Source organism: Corapipo altera, unplaced genomic scaffold (genome assembly GCF_003945725.1).
Source record: "Corapipo altera isolate COAL_440 unplaced genomic scaffold, ASM394572v1 53, whole genome shotgun sequence".
Taxonomy (NCBI): Eukaryota; Metazoa; Chordata; class Aves; order Passeriformes; family Pipridae; genus Corapipo; species Corapipo altera.
The window spans coordinates 9,202,909-9,223,012 of NW_020884900.1; the positions used below are offsets into that span (position 1 = coordinate 9,202,909).

At 35.6% G+C, this 20,104-nt stretch overlaps 1 protein-coding gene across 4 annotated transcripts in view; it reads right to left on the reverse strand.

The window, feature by feature from the left end:
- ADK (adenosine kinase) overlaps positions 1–20,104 on the reverse strand; it is a 278,307-nt gene that overhangs the window by 125,831 nt on the left and 132,372 nt on the right. The gene's annotated exons all lie outside the window — the stretch shown is intronic.

Genomic DNA, 20,104 nt, shown 5'->3' on the forward strand with positions numbered 1-20,104 from the left:
TCTTTCTTTCCACAGCACAGACATTGCTCTTACTGCTATGGGCTGCAGACCACACATGAAAATACTGAGACTGCACAGGGCACAGGTCACTTGAAAGAAGAGCCATTTGGATCTACTATATGGAAAAATATGAATGAAGGACATCCATTTCAATAACACATTTGTTTTACCAGAATTAAAAGCATCATTATGAAATAATTAAGTTTTTTGTGAAATGGATATGCCATGTAGAAACTTCAGTGGGAGACTTCAGCCTTATCTATTATTCACATGTGAAAGAAATTTTTAAAAGTTAACATTGCTCCTGTCAGAATGTTGTTATAGTTGCATTTGTTTAACAAAATGTTGCTTATCCCACCTATACTCACCAGAAATAGAACAAACATTTCAGTCTTTTCATAAAAAAAAAGCCACAGAAATACTGCTGTCCTAAACCTCAAACCCTCAATTTAATAAAAGAGAGGCATTTCAAGCCTGTATAGAAGCTGTATATTTTACTCCTTGAATCTTTCACTGTGAAGTTTATTACTTCAATTATTGTAATACATCAAGTCTAGAGTAAGACAAGATCCATAAGCAGAACATGTGATCACGACAGGCACCAGCTGTAACACTCATTCATCTACTGGTGTCTGTATTTGTTACAAAAGGGGTGGAAGACTTCACTTCAGTGAGCTCAAACAATCCTTTTCTGTCCCACATGGATACCACATCAATATCCACTTTTGTGAGAGACTAGTCTTCCAGAAGATATTTGTGTTAAAAGAAAAGAACTGGAATACTCAATTTGTTTGGTATATTTAAGAAAACACTCTTCAGATTTTCCCTGAGAACATATACTTCGTATTTATGAGCGGACTTGTACTATAAACAATGATTCACAGAAAAAAACTATTCTTGAGGTGGCAACAGTGTTACTGCTCATCATTAGCCCTTTTTATGGATCTATTTTTTTTTTTTTTTTTACATTTCAGAGTTCAATTCTAAGTATGAGCATTATCTTTTGGAGTGTTGTCCTGAGAGTGGTAACCTACGAGGGAAGACGACTGTCAGCTGGATACACTTTACAGAAACATTTGTGATACAATACTATTCAACCTAAAACAACTCAGTTCCTGCTAATGTAACTATTCTGAACTGATGCTGACAAGCTCCATGTCAAGACTTTAATTCTTTGCCACATATAATTATGCACCCCAAAAAGACTGCTTAGGAAACATATGGGATACCAATTTAGCTAACCCTGGGATGAGCCCCAGGAACCTGTGTCCCACACAAGACACAACAATGCCAGGGCACAGGAACTCATCCCCTATTTCACACCCAGTGTGCCCACCCTCACTCAAGATAAGTAAACTAATTTATTACTACCAGATTGTGTGTGTAAAGTTACTACCAGGTTACACTGACAAATGTATTCCTGTAATTCAAGAACAGGCACAAAGAAGGTGTGAATGGTTTTTTGAAGGCAAAACAGATTAGCAGATCTGTACAGAAAAAAATCTAGAAAAGGATCTCATGGCAGGCAGGCAGGGTAAAACACATGCATTGTATGTAGTGGGGTCCAAAGAAAAAGAAATTAAATTAGATGATATCTAAAGGCACACATGCTCTTCTGAGGCCTGGGTAGAAATACAGCCCACGCACGCTTCACAAAAGCCATGCTCAGAATATTTAAAAAACCATCAATACTGAAAAAAATCATTCCACAAAGCATCAGTGCATGGCCACCATGTCCTCCTCAACGTCTCACTATTTTCTTTTGTAAGTATTTGTTGATTACTTTGTTATGTTTATCTATAAATCTAACCTTACAAATCCTAAGTGGTCTGCACAACAGCCTGTATGAGTAACAATATTTGCTGCTGTGAAAACATGAAATGGTTTTTATATCCTAATTTTGAGCAAAGCTACAGGCAACTGCCAGGGTTAGGTGTAGGAGGGTGGCACTGTGATAAAATTCTTTTCAGGTTATGACTGATTCTTTGCAAATCATTGACTGTTCTGGCACTAAGCCATGTGTAGCAGCCCACATTTTATAATTATTAAGTTTTGCTTTGGGGCAGTTGTTGGGTTTATTTTTTGTTCTTGTTTGTTTTTGTGGGTCTTTTTTTTTTTTAAACTTACTGCTACTGGATATACAGTAATCTTATGTTTTTAAAGTAGCACAAGCCTACAATCCTGGGAGATACCCACTTTGTGAGTTGCCTAAACAATGTAAAACAAAACCACAAAAATATTAGCTTAAAAAAAAAAAAAGCTTTGCATACCAATTCAAAAATGGTGTAAAACAACATAAGCAAGATCGATTTTCCTTTTTTACATGTGGGATTTTCAACTTCATGAAATCTAAACTATCAGAAACTACTTACAAACCAGCAAACGGATTTCTGGGCAGCAGTCTTTATTCACTTTGCCCTCTTCTTCACCACCAGCACCAAACCAGAAAGACCAACTAAGGCCTCAAGACAGGCACTATTCCCATCTGCTGTCAATTGATTAATTCCTTTTCCCCAAAAGCTAGGTGAATGATTTTTTTTCTTGTATCTTTTAATCTCCAATTCTCCATCATTAGAGCATTTATACCATTCTATGCTTGGTCTTTCACAGCCATTCAAATGAGTAAAAACCAGTTTTCTGATATGATATTAGGGGCTCAAACAAGGAAAATACCCCAACCAGACACACCTTCAAAGTTTACCTACTTGGGAAAAACTCATTGCTCACAACCATGAAAAAAGCAAAGTTCAGGAAATAATTCTGAATAAATTACAGTCATACATCCTCATCTGAAATACAGTGTTCAGCTCTTCAGAACCAGAAGGAGGACTCAGTGATTGCAGGCAGATCTGGTGTATGAAGACAGAGTAAGAAAACCAGAGCTATGAAATTTAGAGCCCAGATGTCACAATCATGTGGCATCACAAAATTAAGAGATACTATGTTTTGTATGAGATTGAAAAAAAAGAAGGGATAAAGTTACTAATAGAAAATAGAAACCTATGTACACTTGCTGTATTTTGGCTTGCCCACACTGGAAAATATATATACAGTAAACTAGACTGTAATAGAATCATAGAATTGTTAAGGTTGAAAAAGACCTCCAAGATCATCAAATGTAACCTTCAATACAGTTTGCACTCCGTGGTAACTTCTAGAAGACTATACTTGGAGCTTATCCATGTTTTTAGAAAGAAAGGACATCTTGCAGCTCCCTCAGGGTGTACATACAACAGTTCTCATGTAACAGTGGAGTGACTACTGTACTACTGTTTCCTAGTTTCTGCAGGCAAGTCTTAGGACTTTAAAGCCTTTCCACACAGTAGCCTATTCCACTTCAAAAGTTAGAAGTGTTTCCTCACAACTTACCCACAGTAACAAGATCCATATGTGGTCACTCTCACATAATTGCTCACTCCATGTCAACCATCTCATACAAAGTCCCCCTTTCCAGAAGACACAGCTTGTAGCATCAGGAATGACTCAGGGAACAATTGCTCAGGGCCTCTCATACTATGGGGACTACAGGACATCAAATAAAACTACCACGTGGCAAGTTCAAAACAAAAAAAATATATCCCATCCACACACTACTGAAGTGTAGGACTTGTTGTTCCAAGACGCCGCAAAGGGAGAAGTAACAAAAACTATTGTTTACATTTACGTGTGAAAAACTGATAAACCTCAAGAACTCTTGAGCAACATCTTGAGCCTTTATCTGAGGAAGACCTTGAGCTGCAGATTACTGAAGGCTGAGAGGGTATTTTGTGAACATTTTCCTACAGTATGGTTGTGATTTCCTACTCTTCCTTTGGCACTTCTCATATTCCATCAGCTTGCTCAAGAGTTGTAAATGTTGCTCTTACTTTGTTCCACAGTTTTATTTCTCATTTATATTTCTTTTTTATTCTGTTGAAGAAAATATTTTAAAGAACATAAGCAGTATCTAAATCCCAGTTTTATATATGTTTAATTATCTAATGAGAGTGACATAAAAAGGAGGGAAAGAAAGGAGTTTATGTAATGAACAGCACTGATTTAAAGCAAATAAAGGGGATGGGGTTAATTCTTGGTTTTGAATTTAAAAGGAAAATCAATGACAATAACTTTGTCCAGCCCATGCCTGAACAGCTGTATTAAACTACATTCCTATAACTTTAGAGAGCACCTTAAACTATCAAGATCAATCAAACCACGAAGCACTCCTAAACAAAGCATTGCTTAAAGTAGCACAACCCCATTCAGATAAAACCACTGTCAATACTCCTGCTATAACACAGCTGGAGCAGCATGACCACCTCTGAAAGCAGACATCCAACTGGCTTTCAAGCCAGTCATAAACAGCTACAAATGCATGAAATATCAGGTTTGAAACTGATAATAAATGTTGTGCATTTCATAGCAAGTTAAGTAGCTTTCTTCATTTCTGTCACGTACACCACTTCTTGGAAGAATTCACTTAAACCCGCAGGAATTTCCCTAACTCTAAATCCATTTTGACAAAGCAGCAACTTGAAAGTGTGCTTAATTTTGCATTTAACTTGTTAGTATCTGAAAATTTATTTTCTGAAACGAAATTACCTTTTCCGGGTTTTTCTTTCTTTTTTAGGATTAGCTTGCTGGAGTCAGATGACAAGTGATATTTATAGTAAACTCACTAACATTTATATTAAAAATTCAAATATCCATTACGAACATATGACAGTGTTGAATTAAATTTTAACAAAATTTTAATTAGCAATTATACAGCATAGTCAACATAATGCATCAATTACTTGGGTGATCTTACTAGAATATAATCTCTTACAAAAAATTCTGATGTATATAACAAAAATATGAGCAAATTTGGAGAAAAATTACACTTAAATTTACTGCTACATTTGAACCATAAACCACACACACTCATATTAGCACAAGGCATATTAATCACTGCTAGTCTGGGGCTCCTAACAGCAACAATCACTGAACTTCAACCACATATGTCTAGAGAAAATTATTTGTTTGCTTCATTGTGCTTAACTGGTGCTACCCTTTCAGGAAAACCACATTGTAAAACAAATGGGGTATCCCACATCCTAACAAATTATCTTAAATATGTTGGATAAAAACATGAGTAGCATTACCTATGGTGCTCCAACTCCTCCATAAAGTGCTCTTTGCTCCCTCTCATTTAATTTCCTTGCACATTGTGAAAAAATGTCAAACCTTCTATGGATGACAATTGCTGCAGATTGTACCATTACTGCTCTTTAGATGATTTGTGAGGTCCATGATTCAGTTTTAAAGGCTCATGTGACTTTGGGCCACTGAATCCTGCAGCTCATCAGCAGAAGAGATACCAAGAATGACAAGATGAATTTTTATATTTTACATCAAATTACAGTAGCCAACAGAAATCTCCCAAGTGGCACAAGCAAATTAAACTATAAAATAAAAGACAAAGTATAGAGAACATTATTGTGAAAAAGGCTAAGGTCTAAGGAGATTTAAAAAAAGGATCTCTCTCTGGAGACTAAACCAACCATCTTTGCAGCATAACTCCTCTGCTTCCATACACTTAAAATCCAGGATTTTGTTGCAAAATGGCAGCAGTCTTTTTAATGTGGCAAGTTAGGGGGAATAAAGATGACAAAAGAATGAAATCCAATTTTTCTGGCCCATTATTACCAAACAGCAGAGAGTATTTTGGGGCTGAAGGATCTGTGGTGTTCCATTATTTGAAACATTATGCCAAACAAGGCTATGCAAAATAAAACAAAGACAGATCAACCATATGTGTGCCCTTTTACAATGCATTTTACACAAAAAAATACTTGATATCAGACATTACAAGCTAAGAGCTTTTGAAAAATAAACTACAAAGTTCAATATAAAAACCAGTGTACTGAGAAATTTTGGGAAAGCTGTCTTCTAGTCACAGGTTTTGGTAATGAAAAAACTTCATGGCAATTACAAAGCCAAACAAGTCATTAATAAAAATCCTTAACATCTGGGAAGAACTGGATAGTTTATTATAATATATTCTCAAACATTTGTGGCAATAAACATTAATGACATGGAAGAAGAACCAACAATATTTCATAGGATTTCTGAAAGGTTTTAATTCTTTTTAAATAAGAGATTTTAATTTGGGAATTGCTTCTATGCCTGCCCTAACATTTATTACTTATTTGTTGTATCAGGCAAATATTAACTCCTCCTAATTTGCACATGGCTTAATTTTGAACCATCATCCATTTCAGGGTAGTCATAATTTCTGAGTATTGCTAGGCAAACTTATCAGTGAAGGCAAACAACTTCAAAGCAAATACTTCTCATGTAGAATTTACAGCTAACACACTTTATGCATTTCATCAAAACTTCCATATTTAGCCACAGCTCTTCAACTTGAAGGGACTATAAACAAATTCTAGATTTGGCCCAAAAATGTGTAAAGGATTGTCTCCAACATTTTGCCTAATTCATTATGCAAATTTTTAGTTTATTGATGTCATAATAAGTACTTAGTCTTACTTCAATTAAAATAATTAAGGCACGTAAGCAAAACATAAGAGCAAACACACAATGTAACTTATTTTTCTTTTTATTTGGCTGCAGGCTACTGTTGCCCTTCTAGTACAGATGAGTCACTCTGCAATACTGATTTTTTGCCAGTGGCCATATCAACAAAACAAGATTCTCATAATCTCAATCCCCCTTTTCTTGATATACTAAAAAAAGAAATGGATTTCCACTGGACATTTTCAATTGCCAAAACTAAAACCTCATATGCTATCTAAAGGGCCCACATACTCAGTAATATTAAGACTTTTTTTTGGTTTGCTTTTCTTGGTTTAAGCATCTTCCAGCTACCAGTGGAAGAAGCTTCCATGAGTTCCATACAAAGCTATGTATTTTCTATTAATTCAAAATGTAGCTATTGTTAAAACTGAAAATGTAGCTGAATTGTAACAAGAGGACAAGACCATGGTGTAAAACTGATGCAATATTAAGTAGTATCTATTTAAAATAAAATGTCAGTGACTACTATTAGCATCATAATATATACGGCAGTAATAAGATTGAAAAGACAAGATGACGACGGAACTTAGATTTTTGGGAAAAACTCTCTTACCATAAAAACACTGCTTAATTATTGTTAGGACGAGGAGAAATTTACTCCCAAATGCCAACTGATGAATCAGTTGCGTATGCACAAATATATTTATGTTATGAGTAAAAAGGAGAAAGCAAGAGCGAAGTTTAAGGTTTGCTACATTCTAATCTAACTGGGCTGAAATGAGGAGAATAGGAAGAAATGTGCACGTGTTCTTCCTTCCTGGCAAATGTCACCTAGCACCAAAATATCCCAGACTGTGTCAAATGGTATGAATTATTCCCCCATACTGGGAAACAAGGAGCCTTCAGCTTAGAAAATGGAATTCACGTCGTGGGTGAATATGCTTGGTGTTGCCTTCTATACGAAAAGTCTAAATTCACCCTTGAATTTTCTACTTACTTACATATTATTACATTGTACAGTCAGAATTAAAACATTTGCCTTCAGGGCAGATGTTAATTGTTGAGTGTCTTTCTGGTTGGTAACACAGGATTAAGACAATTATAGCTCAACAAAATCTAGTTTCAAATCTAAAACCAATAGCACAAATACTGTGGAAAACACAGTAAATGCTCTACCATGGCTCACAAATGGTAAGCTGTACTCTACTGTACTAATACTATAACAATATTTCTGAAAATAAAACATTAAAACACATATATTCTTTTTATGCAAAAGAATAAGACACTGTTATAACATGCCCAGGAGATTTTTTTTCCCCAACATCTAAAGATTTATATTTTTCTTTTTAACCTCCAGTACTTTTGTCTTACTTTTCATTATTATTCCCATTTTTCTTCTCACACTATGTCAAAAATCAAGAATGAGAGGTGCAAGACATGAATCTTTTGAACTTAAAAGCTGCAATAGCAAATTATCAGTTCAAAGTCCCTCCTAGTCCAGTATCACATCCCAACAGTAGCCACAAGTGGATGTCTAGACAAGAGTAAAACAAGAAAGGCACAGACAATACTCTTCCAGCTGTCAACTATTTTCAGCTTAGAGGATTTCCGACGTAGATCTGCAGTTGCAGAAGGACTGAAGTACTCTTCTCATACTCTTCCCTGTCAGGTCAGTCATGACATGACTGCTAGTGGTATAAAAATTCAAAGGCACAATGAGATTATCTGTTCCTCGGTAAGCCAACCTCCAGAGTGATATCAGTCTCAGGTTCCTTGGTTATATGACTTCTACATATAATTCTAAAGTGGTTTTGCTGCTGCACCCCTACTTTTCAACCTATGATACCACTTCATCAACAGAGCAGCCAGTAATCATTTATTTTAAAAAAAAAAAATAAAATTAACTTTGCTTACAGATGACATCAATTCAACCTGGTGTTGGGAAACAAACAAAACAACTGCTAAGCCTGTAATGCTACATTCTATAGAATGGGATATTTGGTTAGGGAGCGTGACTGAAGGTCATAAAGGAGAGAATGTGCCTTCTATTACAGGGTTTTTAAACACCTTTTTCTGATACCTATCTACTAAATAATAATATTGTATGTTTTCTGTTGTTACTTTTACCATTGAACAACACTTGATATCAACTCTGCAATTGGGCTGATTACTGTAACTATATTCTTGCTAAAAAAGAAAAGAAAGATGACACCTGCTTTCAATTCTACTGCTATAATTTTATCATCATAATAACTTATTAAATTCATATTTTGAAAGTCTGTGGGCTTTGTAATAGAAGTTCAATGTTTTCAAGATAATTAAAACCCGATAATTTTATTTAATGTATTTAATGTATTTAATATTCAAGCATTTGACTCTACTGCAATACAAACTTCACATTATTCCATATAGGAGGCCATTCTAAAAAATTTTAACATTTTCTGCTCCCCTTCCATGAACCACATTTTCCACTTCTGCTGTTACTGTGAAATGCATTAAAGGCAGGTCACATGATTTCCCTCATGTCAACAAATGATGGCTCAATTAGGCAGATAAGAATCTACAGTCCTCAGCAGAAACTCTCTTCAGCCCATTCTCAGCAGCATAAAGAAGCACTTAGGGACAGCACGGGTTCTGGGGAATGAATACTTGCTATCCTTTATATATATGCTCATTGAAAATTTCTCTCTTTCTTCAGAGAAAATTGGATCCTTCATGTTGTTGAAAATTTCCAATCACTTACAGTTTGTAACTTTTTTTTCTACATTCGGCTACAGTTCATTATTAAAATCAATAAAATTGTGAGGAATTTAAATTTAAGCACATTGGACTACTAATTCTAAATTTTCTCTTGGAAATAAGCTATCTTAATAATAACTAAACAAGTAAAAAGTATTAAGTTTTGACTCCCGTCCTCAAAGGACAGGGTAAATTCATATTTAAGGAGATATTCATTCTTACCTTACTTTGCTGTGATCAGTGCCAGTGATAGTATGCACAGCTATAAATGCCAGTGTTCTCCTGGGTGCTCTCAGTGGATGACAAGGTTGTTTCTGCTTCATTACAATTACTCACACCATCTCCCATATCCACTACCTGACATAGTTTTGCTGAATTTCTTAATTTTAACCCTACTGTGAAGAAAAAAATCTATGAAAAATACTATGGTTTCTTACTTCAGGTTACGCAGAGAGCAAGACAGATTATTTAGTACCCCCCTCTTTCTCCCACTTCTTACATTTGTCTCATTCTTTTAGGTTTTATGACTTTTTATAATGCTTAGCCTTTACTTTTCACAAAACACCTCAATGTTGTTCAGCACCAATTATACTCCATATGGTCTTAAAAAGACATGTTCAGAGGCATATGCTGAGGCATATTTCATGCTAAATACTGTTAACTGCTGTTTCCCACCATTTTCAAATTTGCAGGAAAGTATTGTTATATTGCATCTGGCAATAGCATAGTCGGCAAAAACTATTAGGAGCAGTGGCACTCTGCAAAACAATTTCAGTAACTTCAGCATAAAAAATGGTAACAAACCAGATCTCATCTACACATCTTCAAGGGCTAAAACTGTTAGCCATGTACCACACATGGGAAACCTGATTTAGAAAGAGCTTTGTAATATTTATGGACTATAAGGTCTGAGTACTTATGGTGAATATTATGGTCAGGTCTTTACTAAATCATTTTGCTCATGCAGCTACATTATTTAGAAACATGAGAAAACCACATTGTCCTTAACCAACACAATCCTGCCAACAGTAACACTGGTGCAAGTATGATTGTCTGGGAAGGTGAGAGCATTTCTGCTGGTACAGCAGCTGTTACAAGCTGCCTCCACATTAGGGTGCTTATGCCAGAAAGAAGTGTAAATCCCCAGGATGGTTTTCCACAGCAGCTGCATCAGCAAAATCCTTCTATTGTGGACAAAATCTAAGGGCTCTTAGCTTTTGTTTAAGTCAAACCTCTGCAAGGATTAATACTGGTGTTTTTATCTTGTTCATATAGCTAAAATGATGTTTCATCCATCAAGTCCTACCTGCTACCATGATGGTCTATATATGTCTTAGAAAGAAACTTTGTCTACATTCACTTCTCCAACTTAAAAAACACTTCAAAAATAGCACTCATTACTTATTCAGAGAATGTAGTATTTCCTTAAGCATTCTACCCTTAACTAAAGGAAAATGGAAAGAAAAAAGGAGGATCTTCTTTCTTTTGACCAAACCAGACAGTCTGAAGCGCATTTACCAAGGTGACCAAGTGCACTGCTGATTGAACGAGTAGCCTGACAACTAGAAGGAATAAAGCCATACCACAAAAACTTCTCAGCAGCTTCTTTCAAATGAACTTCCAGAACCTGGTTTTGGAATCAGTCAATTCCTGTTTCAAATAAACCTGATAACAAACAAAGCTGGCAGGACTCAGCCCTTCTGTCTCCTAAAGGGCTAAAGAGTTTATCACAAAGCTGCAAAAAGCTCAATCTGCAAGGCATACTATCAGTGTGCTTAATATGTTATCACTGAACATCTGTGCAGAGGCATTTTTGCAAAATACCTTTTTTACTCTGAGTACACAATTGCTAATTAAATAATATAGCATAAAAATATTCTTGACACAGATTTTCAGGATATTGATTATCCATGGTGTAAAAACATTTTTACTTTCCAAAGTTAAAATGGTTTCTTGCAGAATCAAAAAGTAGTGCGCAGGTTCCTATCCTGGCAAGGTCAGTAGATCAGTGCCCTTCAGTAGAGTTCAGATTTTGAGCTAAGAAGCAGTATATATGAATCCCCTTGCATTATGTGCATTCATATTTTAACATTCTATAATTTTAGTACAAAAGTTACTGGCTTTGAAATATCAAGCCCAAAAGCAATCATTTGAGAGTGCTCGTTTCAAAGCAATTCATTCTTCATAACTCTTATAAAAAAAAGAAAAATTTTTATTTTTTATTTAAACAACTGCACTATCCCTATCACAAGAGCAAACAATAAATGAAACTATAATTTTCACTTCAGACCAAGTAGTGGGCTACCACAAATAGCTTAACTCAGCTCTCAAGTTACACACTTGCACATTTTTTACTGAAATGAACCTTCTTTATGTAAAACAGAGCACAACTGCTGCAATATTTATATGTGTTTTTTTAATGTAACAGTTGATAACATAGAAACAAAGAATATATATTCCAGAGTTATGCAGACTATGACATTTCCTCATGTAAGGAAGATCAAGTCCTTTAGAAGAAGGGAGGAACCCCACATTTCAATCAACTGTACACAGAGTGGTGACTACCAATTTATTGTAAATTTTGGTAGACAGCAACCAAAACAAGTACGTTAACTCAAATTAGAAAAATTCACAAATTCCAAGTTTTAGCCTTTAGAACAGTCTTCATTTAATGATTGTTCTAAAACGTTATCAGAGAAGTACTGAAACAAAAAATAATTCAAGATAGAACCAATATTGTTTCAGAGCTTCTACTGCCTTGATTTGATGGTGCTTCAGTTGAGAGATTTTGCTCTAAGAAAGTTGACATGGTAACAGACAAAATTCTTATGCTCTCACAAGGAGAGCATCTAATAAAGCCTGACATGCATAGGGACCTACAGTGAAAATTTCCCTTCCAATTGAATCACCTCACCACTTAAGAGTATGAAGTCTTCTCTTTTTAATTTACATTTAAATAAGTGTGTTAAGTCTGCCCAGACTTTACATGTGATTTGAGACTCAGTGTCCCTAAAGGCAGAGGCACCTGGGAGCAGAGGTCTCTGCAGTGAGCTGCAGGTGGCACAGCGGGTCCCTGTCCCTGGTGAGTGCCACTTCTCAGCGTTCCCCAGCCTGCCACAAAGCCCAATTCAGTCTCTACAGACAAGTAGCTTGCAACCAAGAGACTGATTTAGTATTTCAACAGATTTACATATTCTATTAATGAAATAAAAGCATGCCCTTTCCCTTCTTTCCCTACCCCCCCTTTAAAAAGCAATATACTTTTAAAAGGGTAATGCAATCACAACCATTATGTCAATGAAAATTACATGCTGGGTTTATCTCTGTAGGTATCTGTCAAATCAAAGCGCACACAACATCTTCGGAGTAATAATGATGTTTTATCATTTTAATTACAAACACTTTGAAAAAAAAATCCCTAAAGTGTACCAATTGGGGTGGTCTGAATTAACAGTAGTTTGATAGCCCAAGGGTAGCAAAAATAGATTGAGCTACCAAATTTCATAGTAGTTATAGCAGCTGTCTTCTTGCCTCGGGGAACCTGGGTATTTAACAAAGCAGACAGCTTGGCACTGGCATCCGATTAGTAATGTGGGTATTGTTGGTCAGGATACGTGCAGTTGTATTGTTTCACTGTTTGATTAGGAATTCGGAGAGCTATGGCATCATTTAGCTTTTGTAGTTAACTTCTCTATGTTCACTTACAGGTACTGTAAAAGGTTATTTTCTCACTTATCACTTGCTCCAAGTAAGGAATATTGTCTTGAATATGAGCGATGAAACATGACAGGATTTAAATGTCAGGGTCAGTTGCCTCCCGATTTCTGTGCCAAAATTTTGTTGAACCAACTGAATAAGGTTTTCTAATTGGGCAGGAAAGTGAATAAGGTGAAAGCCTGTTCTCCCCTTGCCACAGAATACAAATTATTTGGAATTTAAAATAATTTTAAAACATCATTTATTTCAGTTTAACTTTACAAGGGAAAATTTCTCTTCACAAAAGAAGTCTCAGAGGTAAAATCCAACTGTTGGGGTTTCTGGGAGAGGGGGATTTATTTTTATATTTCTAATCCCACAGCAGCCTGACAGTTTGGATAACCACCGGGGATAAGAGAATCTACAGTTCAAACTCAATCTGCTTAATAGTAAAAAATCTCAGTTAACATGCTTTATCTAAAAAGGTTTGATCTTGGGGAATAACCTTAGCACAAACAACAATATTACTATGAGGTTTGTGTTTGAACTTCATACAGCCAAAAAGACCCCCCACGTGGCTCTTCTCTCTTTCATTCTTTAAGTATACATCACAAATTATTGGGGCTTGTTGGCAGAGTTCAAATCACTGAACTCATTGCAAATAGTCTACTTCAGCTAGAAGTACATTCTTTTACTCTATCAAATCCATCTGAGGTAATAAGACTTGATGTTTTATTCAACAGAGCTGAGGAAAATTGTTGCACAATAGGTTAATTCAAAATGGCAGCATAGAAAATGCATCTGTCAGTGGGGATCAAATTACAGGGCAAGCTCCTCTCAATGCTTAGAAAAACAAGTCTGCAGTTCTACAGATTATGTGCATGTGTGTGTTTAAAGGGGTGGGAAAGGAGCTAAATATCTGAGCTAACCTCCAATTAAAGTCAATCATAAAAACAGCCAATTTAATGAGTACGGATTTCTTTGGGTAATTATAACACCAACCACTTTTTTTTCTCCCTCTCTTTTAAATCTGTAATTCTGCCTTCTTGTTATTGCTTGCTTTGTCATTAATCGCCTCAGGAACTTGATTTCCTAGCAACAGACTCTGCCACCAAACATTTGGCTCCTGTTCAACATTTTCTTTGTGAAAAATGGCACTGCTATTGCCGCCTGGCTGTTGCAGCTAGACTGGCTGTGTAAGTGTTCTAATAATGCATTCTTCTAAAAAAACACCCCAAAATCACATGATAAAAGGAGTGATGACTGAACTTCACTAATTACTGTGCTGAAGAAGCATATCTGCAATTTACAGGCTACCGGAGTAGGAGGAGAATGATTGAAAAGGAAACATGTATATTCTTCATACTAAAAATTCAACTAATAATATAGAGGTGATCATTGAGAAATAAATATTTTTACAGCGTTAGACAGTTTCTCGTTAATTTTCTCTTACAGAAACAGGAGGTACAAGCTTTCTTAAAAGTTGATGATGCATTTTTCTGCATAAGGTACAAAGCTTTCATCTTCAAAGAGTGACATCTTGAGGACCAAACTTCACCACAAAAAAATAAGAAAAAAGCTTCTAATTCACTTTTACACGTAAATTACTTGAGAAAATTGTTTACTCATGAGAAGTTATACCTTAGATGGTGGCATAATGCACACCGCATCCTAAATATATCACAGGATGACATAACATCTGCTGGTGCCAGTTTAGAGAAAGCTTTTTTGTTTTTGCATTTTAATCAAAGAAATAAAGCTGAGGATTTCTGCATTTATGAGAGAGAAAGTTTTTTTTCACCCATATTTGTTTTGAAAGGAGGTAAACGGCAGATTTGCTTCCTGGTTAGATAGAGAGTCTATTATCTCTCCACAGCAAATGCATCCCAATTCCGCTGTAACTTCCAGAAAACACAGTGGCTCAAGATGGTGGGTTTCAGGAAGGAGATGTTATCCCAGGCCATCAAAAAAGGCCACAACTAACTGTTGCTAGCTGCATCTTCTTCTCCATGGTTAAGATATTCAGAAAGGTGTTTTCCTGGCCATAAAACCTATACATTATTGTGAGAAGTAGTTTTGCATGTCAAATGGCACACTGATGCCAGAGCACTATGGCGAAAGTCATCAATGGGAAAAAAGCTATTGTGCAGTTATTCAAACAAATGTCATTTTTGGAAATATTTTGCTTCCTTCCGGTTTCTTGTTTCCTGTGATGCACACACAGACCTAGCACATCTCAAAGGAAAAAACCTATCACAATCCATTGTAAATTATCATACTTAACATAGCAGTAAATTACAATAAAAATGCCATCACTGACTATGGCTCTGAAAGGAGGAGACAGTACAAAAGAAATTTCATTTATACTTACATTGTTATAATAATCAGCACTTTTTCTTGAGTAGAATAGCCAAACCCTATGTAAAATACTGTAGAATGTTATTTAAGCTTTGCTACACATTGCTGACATTAAGCTTATGTTTTGACAGACTCATGTTGAAATCAGATAATTCCTCCATCAAGCCCACTACACTACCGCAGTATCTCTCTGCTTAGACAAGCACTTAGGCATTAAAAGAAAATAAATATAAAAATACCGCAGCATTTGTTAAAGCATACCGGAGTGGTTGGAGTTTAAAAACTTCTCCTCCAGTAGATAGGTAGGTTACATCGGGTTTGTTATGACATGGTGCAACAAATGACATTTCCTACTCAAAACTCAGCCTAAGATCAGAATTCCTGGTCTTGATCAGAATTGTCATTATCATCAAAATAAGCTACACTTGACATTCACTTTGAAAGCACAAAAGATGCTGAAGGTGCTGAATGTAATTCAACTGTGGGCTAACAAATTTAAGCAGCATTAGAAAATCTTATACTCAGTGTGGTACAACTGAAGGGCATCACCATTGAGAAACCTCCATTATTTGCTACATGGAAGTAGAAGAGGAAAAAAGTTTACACTTTTAAGGATTATGAAATAACAACAGCCCATGCAAAGCTGACTGAATGAAAGTGTTATCTTCTCTTAATAAAAGGTTGTATGGTAGTTCTCAAAGTGAATAACCCAAAATTCAGCTGCTTAGAAATAAGCCTTAGAGCTACAAAAAAGCTTCAGCATCAGCAGTGCTTTTGGCATGAAATGGCAAAGCAGTCTATGCAGATACTAAAGAGAAAAGTTTTGAGAGATATCACTTCTAGCACCAACTTTTTCAGTTTACAAATTATATCCACAAAACACAAATTCAAACACAGTCCCTAAACAACATTCTAATATTTTCCTTTGTACAGGAAAGAGACAAGAATTTTATTAAAAGAAGATCTCTTTGGGTTTTGGAAGCTAATGAACTGATCCATTCTAAGCTAAGACCCAAGTTACTACAGACTGGGAAGCTAACTGCAGTCAATCCTGCCATTTCATATGCTTAGTGAAGGGAAGTGCCTAGGGAAAAAACCCAACTGAAACACAGAAGGAACTTTAGAGAAGACATACATTACTTCAGCACCAAGATAATATGAGCATCACATGGCAGTGTTCCATCCACATTAAATGAGTGCAGGTGTTGGACTGAAGAACAAATTGAGTAAAACTAAATAATCGGCAGACATAAGGATGGCTAACTGGAATATGAGAAAATACATATCTGGGAAGCACCATACTTCTAACAATCATGTTCAAATTCAGCTGTCTGTATGAGCAAGCTGTGTAGATCAATTGTCACGGTTAAGATTCCATAAGTGCAGCTTTTAATGAAGGAAAGCATTTTCTACTTTTCCATTTTCTTCCCATTGTCAAAGAACAAGTGCAAAATTTCTTACACATATACAGTAACACAGATATGCCCACTGGAGTCAAATAACAACTAAAATTCTCCTCAGTTTTCCTGCTTTCCTAAGTAACTCTTACTACTAGATTTTTTTTTTTAGCAAAATCACTGACAATAAAAATATCTCTGCATTCCGGGCCTTACTAAAATATGAAAACTCATAGCTATAGTTAATTAATAGTTAAACAATATAATTAATGCAAGTTGCATTAACAGTGTCAAAATGTTTGTGTGCGATTTTAAAGGAACTGAACACCAGCAACTCAGATAGACCGCAGTTGGTGCTAGACATTGACTAGACCCAAAAAACAATACAAAAATCCCACAACACAATACATGTTAGAGAATTCTTCAAGATGCCTGCATAAATCCAGTACTACCATCAGTTTATTAAATACCTCTGAAAATAAGACAACAAAGTGCACAAACATGGAGTTTTATCACCCAAGTTTGTAAGATGTAACTCTAACACATAACATTTCTAAAATGCAAGTTCTGACAGCAAGCACAGGCTCAGAGAAAGAGAGAAAAAGAAAATAATTAACAGAGCCATGCCTATTCCTCCCCCAGTTTACGATTATTTTCATCTCAGGTTGTGTCCCATTCACAATTCCAGAGACTAAATGACAGTGCTTAGTGCTATCATAACTTTCAACTTATTGTGAAATAAGGGAAGCATCTGAGGAAGAGACATTTTCTAGCCCCAGTAGGAACCAAATAAAATCCTTCACAGTGAATTCTAATCAGACACCAGCAGCACAGCTAGCTGATCCACAGTGAAATGAATATGACAGACTGGAAGATACGATGTCAACGGTATAAATTACTGCAAGTATAGGAATTATATCTGGAGAAGAGAAAGAAATTGCATAGAGTTTGACAGTACATGTAACCTATCCTAAATGATACAAAATAGAGTAATTTAAAAAGATTAAAATACACTTTTAAAGTTTGCCATCTTTGAGAAAGCTGGGGCAGCCTCTGCATTTTGCTTCTATCTGTGATTTACAAGGTCCTATTCTCTGCTAGTCTTTCTCTAATTTGTCTGCCAGATCTGATTACCAGATGGCTAAAATAAATGTATTGTGTTCATTCACGGTAACAGAAGTTGTCTTTAAGGGTTCTGTCACGGCTTCACTATCTTTTCCTTTGTACCTACTCCTCCCTCTGTGAATTGATTAGATTTCAGAGCTAAGTTTCATCTGAGGACCATTCTACTGAATGCTGCATTGAAAAGCATATTATCTCTTCTATGAAGCACATACAGATGACCACAGGATATCAGAGACCTGTCCTAAAGCAACAACTGCCCTACTCTGCCAAGAAAATAGATTGTTTGATAATCTCAGGACACGGATTTCCAGAATAAGTATCTGTCACTGACATACACTCTAATGCAATCCAAGAAATAGGTGACAGTTGGATAGAAAGAAGGAAATGAAAAGCAACATATGCACAGTGCAAAGTCAAGGAAGGTAATAAGACTAAAGTGAAGATATACAACAGTAGACAAATTAATGACTTGGAGAGCTACCCTCTACCTCAGGAGTGGTAATTGCTCACTACATGGTTTCGTTTAATCTCATAAATTGCTACAAACCCACAAGTAAAGAAGCTAAATGAAAGAAAAGGGCATGAACACACTGTAGCATGAGGAACCATGTACAGTTCTACACATTGTCTCCTTTCCTTAAGTAAAGTTATACATGCAATCTGTAATCTGAAGTGATAATACTGTCCTAGAAATCTCTTAGATCATCCTCGAATGCTTTTGTTACACGTGTGAACAAGGCTCTTTACCCAGCACATCTCCTCCTGCAATCATATGTTTCCCTAATCTGAATTAATTTTACAAATATCTAATAAAATTTATTAGCACTTCAATGTTATTTAGCTACCCATTATCATACGCACATCTTGGGTTTATTTTCATTTTAGTACAATAATTCTTTGTCTCTTAGTCAAAGCTTGGATGTCACAGAACTGGCATCTGAAGAATAGCTTTTAATATATACGAAAATCAGTGTAGTGAATCACCTCGTCAAAATTTAAGTGATCAAACTGACTGAACAGAGAGGAATGACTTCACAACTAAAATAAGATGAAGGCTATGCCTTAAAAAATACAAACCTGTTTATCACCTCATGTAATATTTCCCACTTTTCCGGAAGCATCTCCACTAACTTTAATTTTGCTAAATTGTGTATTGGAAGCTTCATTGGTAAGCACGGTAAAATTAAAAAAACAAACCCAAAACTCAAACAGTGTGGTATCACTTTTGGTAATATTTGTCATTCTTCCCCTTTATTTAAACTGTACTCTTAGCCTTTCATTCAGCCAACAGCATTAATTCCCAAGAATTGCATTTGGAAAATAAAGAGCTCAGAACACTTGAAAAAACAAATAAATAATTAGTAGACAATACACCTACGTATTTTTTTAACCACAGCACAAACATACGGTCATAGCAGTGGGATGTATTTTCATTGTACACTGAGAAGGTCAGAAGTATTTTTTGACAGTTATAAAGGGGCAGTCCTGGCCATACACAAGAATCAATAACAACCATGTAAAGCCTACAGCAGTGCACACTAACAGGCTGTAGGAGACATTAACACTACCTAAAAGAAATAACTGTATTTTCAATGAACTTGTTCCTCCTGGATAATCAATTTTTTACACTTCTTACCAGCTGTTCCCACATAGCTCAGGTAGCGGAATGGAAGCAGCTGTCATACAGAATCCATATATTACATGCCTGTTATGAGGTTTTAATCTGTTGTAGATGTTTTACGTTTGTTAATTTTGATCAGTCATATCAGCTTGCTTGCAAGACGAAAACAAATTCACCAATTCTATTAAGTCAAAATGTAATCTACACAAATACATTACTTTGGCTTGATTCATCCTGGATGGCAAAAAAAGAATACTAATTGTGAATCTACTAATGCTCCATCCTCAAGACCCCTTTATTCAAGAAGTAAGATTTCATCATTAAAATCAGTTTGCCCCACCGCCCACATTCAAGAGATTTGTCACAATCATTGTTTCTGAAATATTGAGTTATAAGGTGCCATAGTAATTACTATGGAATAAATAGCAATTAAGATTGTTCACACAAATAAGCTCAAACTGTTTGCAGTGAATAATTATGCTAATAGTGTTTTTCTACATAATTTGTGCATCCTTCACAACAATTTACTAGAAAATGTGAAATGTAAATTTGATGCACTACTACAAAAGCTTTGAAAATGTTTAGTTCTTATGATTTTTCCCACTAATTTAAGAGAGCACACAACTAAAACATACTTCTACATTTGTACATTTAAATTTGAAGAAAT